The sequence below is a fragment of the Medicago sativa genome, chromosome 3 (genome assembly GCF_051527215.1).
Source record: "Medicago sativa cultivar Bolivia chromosome 3, Bolivia_mono, whole genome shotgun sequence".
NCBI lineage: Eukaryota > Viridiplantae > Streptophyta > Magnoliopsida > Fabales > Fabaceae > Medicago > Medicago sativa.
Window position 1 is genome coordinate 56,022,952 of NC_140751.1, and position 7,752 is coordinate 56,030,703.

Consider the following 7,752-nt stretch of genomic DNA (forward strand, 5'->3'; position numbering starts at 1 on the left):
GCTTTATGTTGAAACAAATTTTTATGCTTTTGTACTTTTACTTCTTGAGCACGGTTTTGGGTGTTCAACATTTTGGTTTAGTTTTAATTTCATTCTTGGTTTAAATAACTTAGCTTGTTGTTTGAATTTTAATTTATCGTTTTGGTTGAAAATTTTTGGTTAATCTTGCTTGTGTTTCGTTAAAAGAAAAATTGCTCATGAACATCAAAGTTTAAAGTGCTCCAGGGAGCCAATTATTGAGCAAAAGCAGGTGAGTGATAATGATATGAATTGTGAGAAAGCGCAAAGCCAAGGTATTGGTTTCTTGTTGTTCTAGGTCGTACTATGAATTTGAAACTTGTACTTTGCACAAAATGTATCTCATTTAATTCTTTTCATAAACATAAATAATTTTGAACCACTTAGTACTTAACCTAAATGTGAGGTAGCTTCAATCTGTTGTATATATGCTGGATACCGATAATCACCGTCTAACTTGTTTTAGTTATGTTAAATCTGATAATTATTTTGAACTGTTTGAAAGCATGGAAAGGATCAAGGCACTTTTTGAATCGAGAGTAACCTACTTGACCACATAAAGCCTACCTGTGAGAAGAGTGAGTATCTGATACCCCAATCTGAGCCAAATGAATCAAGTCCTCAAACATGAACTGTCAATATTCATAAGCACAATGCTTGTTGAATTTGCCTGAATTTTTTCAAAAATCCAGTTCATGGTTGGATCTTATAGGACTTTGATAATTTTACTTTGTTGAACCCTTAACCTTTTTGTACTTTGTCCCTTGCCTTAGGATAGGGGAACATTCAATTAGAGTTTTGTTGTATTCGAGTTGGGGAGAAAAAGGAGGTATTATATGCTAAGTTCTGGTGAAGTTGTAAAATAACCTGACAACATTGAATCAAAGAAAAAGTTGTACATTTGAAAAAGAAAAAGAAAAGAAAAGAAAAAGAAGAAAAAGAAAGAAAAATCAAAAATAGAATAAGTTGTCAAGGTTATTGATTTGATTGTTAATCATCAAAGGTTGTAATTATTGGTAGGGAAGTTTTTGAATTTCAAGTTGTAATACAAGGAATGTTCCTCTTTGATAGGCTTTCTGATCAATTGCCCCACATATGACATTTCTTTTGTAGCCCGGCCAAGTTATAACCCTTTCAAGACCTTTTGATCCATGTTTTTATGCTTTTTGAGACGATATTTGGATGGACACCTGACTTAAATAGGATGTTAGCATGATTGTTGGATGAGTGTTCATTACCCTCGCTTGGTTATTATAGTATTCATTTACTTTTTAAGAAGTGTGTTAGGTGTGGTTCATAGTTAGTTATGTTTATGTTTTGAAGTTTATGATGTAAATTTTGTGTTTAGAACTGGTTTCACATTCATAGTTGTGCTAAGAATAATGGAGAACTTCATGCTTGCCGCGCATTCACATTTGAATCACCACTTGAAATTTTTTACTGTTTTAACTTGTTTGGTATTGTGCTGAAAAGCTTGTCCAAAGCCTTGTTAGTTTCCTTTTGATTCTTTTGTTTGAGGACAAACAAAAAGCTAAGTTGGGGAGAGTTTGATAAGTGCTCAAAAGTAATATATTTCTTATGTTAAAAGAGGCATTTTTAGTGACTTGTTATGCAAGTTATCTATGGAAAAGCTTTCAATTGTGTATTTATACCATTTATGCTTTACATGCCTGATTCTACCCAATTTATGCAGAAAATGACAAGCAAGGACCAAAACTCAAGTTTCTAAGCCAAGCAAAACTCGCTTAAGCGAGAACATTTCGCTTACGCGAGAAAGTTCCAGGGAGCATCTTATCATTTCGCTTCCAGTTCGCTTTCAGATCGCTCATGGAAACTGGCATGTCGCTTACGCGAGTGTGATTCGCTTACGCGAGAAAGTTCCAGGGAGCATCTTATCATTTCGCTTTCAGATCGCTCATGGAAATTGGTATGTCGCTTACGCGAGTATGAGTCGCTTACGCGAGAAAGTTCCAGGGAGCAACTAATCATGTCGCTTCTCATCTCGCTTTTAGTTCGCTCAAGCCAGACTCAAAGGCGGTTTAAAGATTGAAGCATATTCGCTTACGCGAGTATATGTCGCTTACGCGAGATGCAAGTTCATCTAGGCTAAGGGCTACGTGGCAAGACTTCATTGGTCAGAGCTTAATATTTATGCAATTCGCTTGCGCGATATGATTGTCGCTTACGCGAGTTGTCACGTTTTCAGCCCATTTAAATATAACTTTTCCCTCTCTCTAACACTATTCACTATTCCATTGAAAACATTTTACACATTTCTAGAGAGAGGTTAGAGCTATTTCATAGAGAGAAACACAAAGCAAGTGATTAAGGAGTAGATTCAACCCTAGATTCATTGAGACATCAAGGATCTTGGCATGGAATCTTCATCTTTCCTTCATTCCTTGCATTAGTTTACATGTCTATGTGTAACTATCACCTTCTTTGTAGTATTGAGGTAACTATCAAGCTATTATGTAATCTTTTGATCTTTTAATATATAAGGTTCTAGCTTAATGATTCAATATTGTTGTTATTCTTGCTTTTAATGCTTTCAAAGAGATTCAAGATGATTTGGACACAAACTCTTGAATCTAGAACTAGAATAACAATCTATCTTATGTTATATCACTCTTGACAAGTTTGTAAACCTTTGATAATTACTTTTAATCAAGATTTTAATGCTTTCGGATACTTAATCAGGCTGGACACGGTCGATTAAGTTATCCGATCGACTTTGTTATCGTTTAAGGAATTTGGACACGAATGTTTAAACGCTAACTTGGAAATAACGATATCGCTTTGGACACGAAGGATATTGTAGAAATGATTGTGATAATATTGGTTATAAAGCTAGAATCTGTTAATCGATCGAGAGATTGCTGTTGTTATGCTTGCTCGTTATCTTATACCGCAAGCGAAATAGTTCGATCCCCTCTCGTTTTTACTTTAGTGTCAAATATGGATATAGTGTTACAAACAAACAAATTATATCCAAACCCTTAATGTGAACGATTGTGTAAATGCTTATGATTAAACGTAACTCCCTGTGGAAACGATCCTATATATACTCACGTGTACATAGTTATATGACATGTAGGAAAAATCTTACATCAGTTCACAAATCCTTCAGCTATCCATTGTCGAATCAATCTCTTCGAATCAACTTCATAATCTTCTGGATATAGGTTTAAATACAACAAACATGATTTAAGATAAAAAGGCATATCATTGTAGCTAAGACCTAAAACTTTTCTTATCCCAGTCAAATGGGAATCCTTCTTTAGCTCTAAAGTCATATTTTCACTAAATTTTTGTCATGTAAATGAATTTTTACATGGCAAAAATAACTCAATTTGAAAGAAATTTTACATCCGTTGTAAAAGTAACAACCAAAACTACAGAAGTAGAAGAAGCATGCACAATACTCAGATCCTATCTGTCCAAGCAAAGCTCTCATAACATATTAATGTCTTATTACAATCATCAAAGAAAAGAACTCACAACATATATTATACATCATAAACAACTCAGTTTTCTTGAATAAAAGGACAAAGTAGATAGAGATAGCAATGAAAAACAACACATTTATTTTTTATTAAGGAAATGTGCCAGAACATAACCAGAAAAGAAAGAAGCAATGCTGATAGAAAAGTCCACTTGAAGGAATATGAATCTCAAATCCAGTGATGACCATCACCTGCAGTTCACACCAAATTATCAGTATAAAAGACAATAATGCAACGATTATACAATTTAATATAAGGATTGGAAAAATTAGCCCTTCTAGTATTTAGAACCTTGCCATTAAACGAGTGATGTGTAAAACTAAATTGAATAAATAAAAACGTATTCGTAATTAAGAAAAGTAAAAGAATGCAAAAGTCGAGTTTTTTTCTTTTTTTAAATTACATAATCCTTGTATTTTGATCACTAAACAGTATATATTAGAAATTTTTATTTTTTGACAAATTGTACGAAAGCAAAAAGCATACCTTTTTTTGACAATCTGTAGCATAGATTGCACCAGCATGCCAAGTGAACTAGAAGAAGAAGTATATACAAAGGGCACTTGCTTGAAAATCCAATGCTCTTTTCCTTCATCGGGAGCAATGCTTTGCAAAAATTTCACACTCATACGTTTGCAACGGATAACTTCAAGCTTGTGTAAGTGTTGAATGCCAGTTGGTAACGTCTTGAGTCGGGGGGTGAAGTTTAAATTGAGCTTTTTCAGAGAGCCCAATGCACCTTCGTCAATAAGGATAGAAATCAAGTTATCAAATTCAAAAATACTTAGTTCCTTCAAATTCATAAACCATCCATCTTGAAAATGTAACCTTTCCAATTTGTCTTCATAATCACGACTACCACTGACATAGAGGGACAACAAGTTTGGAATACTTTGGAGTAGTTTCATTGCATCATTCCCTTGCTTCGAAAGCATCACTCTCAGCTTAACAAGATTATGGAGTTTAAAAATCCACTCGTTAAATTTCTTAAAATGTCCACAGAGTTTAACACGTTGAAGCCTAGGTGGGGGTGAATTCAAATCCAGATCAATGAATGTCTCATATCCGATTCCACTAATTTGTAGTTTCTCTAGTTTTTGCATCTTATTGATTGAGGAAGATATAGCACTCATATATCTACTCTCAACACCGAGCAAGACCAATTCCCTTAGCTGATATAGCTTTTCTAGCTCTTCGATTAGCTCTACCACTCTATTATCATTTTCACTTTCAAAAACAGATAAATAAACCCCATTTAGAGTTTGTAGGGATGTCATGCCTCCAATACCATCCTTCAACTCAATCAAAGACATACGAACACCTAAAAAATGGCGTAGCTTTTTAAGCATGCAAATCTCCTTCGGCATATTGCAATTATCGATCTTTGAATCTCTTAAATCCAAAGTCTCTAGGTTCACAAGCATGCCAATGGATTTAATTGGAAGTCCAGAAAATATTCTTCCAATCATCCGGAACTCAAAATATTTCAAGTGGTTCAAACTTCCCAAATCATTAGGAATTTCATGTAATTCCTCATGCATCAAAGCAAGCACCTTCAATCGCCTATATTTTGTAGGGATTGTCTTTACAAAGGATTTAAGTGATGTAAATGGTGTGAAAACAAGCAGTGATCGAACATGTGAGTTTTCAATACTTTTCATTAAATTATCAGTAGTTGCTATTGATAGGCGTCGAATCATTCCAGTTAAAGACAACTGTTTGTCCTCAATAACATTCTTGCAAAAACTTAAATCCTCATATTTCTCAAGGATCATTGCATGCACTAGATCATGTACACGACAACTTTTTACTCTTCCATCAATACTTGTTGAAACTACTTGCACCAAACTTCTACGGATCAACTCTTTTAAATATCCTTCTCCAACCTCTTCCAATGTCCTTCCCCTGTCTTCTTTCACAAACCCTTCAGCGATCCATTGGCGAGTCAATGCCTTTGAACGAATTATATAGTCTTCAGGATATAATCCAAAATACAAGAAACATGACTTGAGGTTGTAAGGTAAATCATGGTAACTAAATCCTAAAATTTTTCTTATTGTGGAATATCCCTCTAACTCTACATTTATATTTTCACTAAACTTTGACCATTCAACTGGATTTCTATCTGTGCGAGATAAAATATCACCGGTGACTACAATTGCTAGAGGTAATCCTTTGCATTTTTCAACAATTTTGGAAGATATTTCAAAAAGATGTTTTGGACAAAATCCGTCCAAGTCATGGAACGCCTTCTTTTGAAACAATTCCAAAGACTGTTCTTCAGATAAACGTTCCAGCTCATGCACCTTACCAAAAGATTTCTTACAAGCATCTGTAACATCCTTGTTTCTTGTTGTGATTAATATCTTACAACCATTTTTGTTATCAATCATAGCAAATTCAATATCATGCCAAAAATTTGAATCCCATACATCATCAAACACTACAACGTACCTTTTTCCATGCAAGTAGTTTCTCACTTCATCAACTAATGGCTTTCGTTCCATTTGATGGAGACTTTGAGGAGGATCTTTCCCTTGTTGTTTGTAAATCTCGAGAAAATTTCCCTCAACAATATTTCTATATTGTATGGTCGAGACACCGTGATCCATACATGACAGTTGAAGTGTTTAACGACCTGTTGGTTGTCAAAAACTTTCTTGGCAAGAGTGGTTTTCCCCAGTCCTCCCATTCCAACAATAGAGACAACTGTGCGTTCTGCTCTTCCCTCTATCAGCCAATCAATCAATTTGTCTCGTGGCTCGTCAAAGCCCACAACATCAGCTTCATCCATATACAATGGAGCGTCTCGAAGGTTCTGCAATAGTGAGGTGTTTCTGTTTGTTGCAGAACTACTTGATGCTTTATCCGAAGAAGATTGGATATGGAAGCCATGATCTTTTTCAGTATTTGTATCTTTTATATCTCTGATTCGGGAATTGATGTTTTGAATCTTATAAGCAATTTGGAGACGTAGTTTTGCAGTTTTGAGCAAGTCAACAGCACCAGCAGCACATCCAGGATCAGAAGATTGTTGTTCCTCACAGAAGATATAATCATCAATGACATCTTCTATGTGAAATGATGCTTCTATCAGCTGCTTGATCTTTGCTTTGATTTCCTGGCTTGTTTCCATGTCTTCTTCAGCATCAGCCATTCTATCTGCATTGTTGATGCATTTTTCAATGCTTTCTAGTTCCTTTTTCAATTCTGCAATTTCTTTTGGGACACCTCTAATCATGTTGAATGCTTCCTTTAATAATGGAAGCAAATGATCACGGGCTAGTCGAAGCAAGTTATCATTAGCGAAGGAAAGTGCAGTGTCACACATTTTATCACACATTTTGTTGTATTGTGAGTGAGATGAGTGATGAGGAAAGCTATTAGTCCTTTCATGATTTATATAGCATAAAGTCCAACGGTGTGAACACTTAGAATTTTAGTTTCCCTCTCGGTCATTGTTTAGTACTGTATTATTGAGTACCTTGACATCATTTGTAATAATTTTTTCTTTTTAATATTTGTCGTACATGAGCAAGTAGTTAATCATGTGTGATTTAATTAGTGGCAATTATCATTAATAATATAAATTAAATAATATTGCACATCAATGTTAGCTGTACAAATTACCTACTCATTTTTTTATTAATAGAAAAACGACTTTGTGCTACTAATTGGTTATCTTGTGGGAATATAAACAATTAGCCATCCTAAAGTTGGAGAATAGGTTGAGCAGATCCACATTAGAGATATGGATTACCGTTGTCCATTTTTAATTGTTGCCACATCATCTCTTTGTTAAGGCAGCCAAGAAAAAACCTAAAAAATGACTCTGCACGTCTGTAAAGGTGATAAAAAAAAATGCAGTGTTGACAAGAGTGATCAAACAATGTTAGTATTCCTATGAATGCAAAGTGAAATTATTGTATTGGAAAGTAATTAATATTGTATTGAAAAAGGAAACGGTTTAATTATTTTGAGATATATTTTTTTACAAATACTTCCTCCGTTTTTAAATATAAGCAAAAGTCACTTTTTAGGTTCATTCATTTAATGATGTATGTGGTCCATATTCTGAACCACATACATCATTAAATGAATGAACCTAAAAAGTGACTTTTGCTTATATTTAAAAATGGAGGACGTACCCGGGGAATATCGGGTTCGATTCCCAGGGGGAACAACGCTTGGCCAGTGCGCATGCCTCTACGCATGAGCCGGATTAGTC

The 7,752-nt window shown here is 34.6% G+C and overlaps 1 pseudogene across 1 annotated transcript; it reads right to left on the minus strand.

The window, feature by feature from the left end:
• Positions 1–3,582: 3,582 nt before the first annotated feature.
• LOC146938515 (disease resistance protein RPM1-like) lies at positions 3,583–6,896 on the minus strand (annotated as a pseudogene). Its single transcript, XR_015031333.1, has 2 exons — positions 4,011–6,896; positions 3,583–3,715 (listed from the first exon to the last, which is right to left on the minus strand). The product of XR_015031333.1 is annotated as a disease resistance protein RPM1-like (transcript).
• Positions 6,897–7,752: the final 856 nt, after the last annotated feature.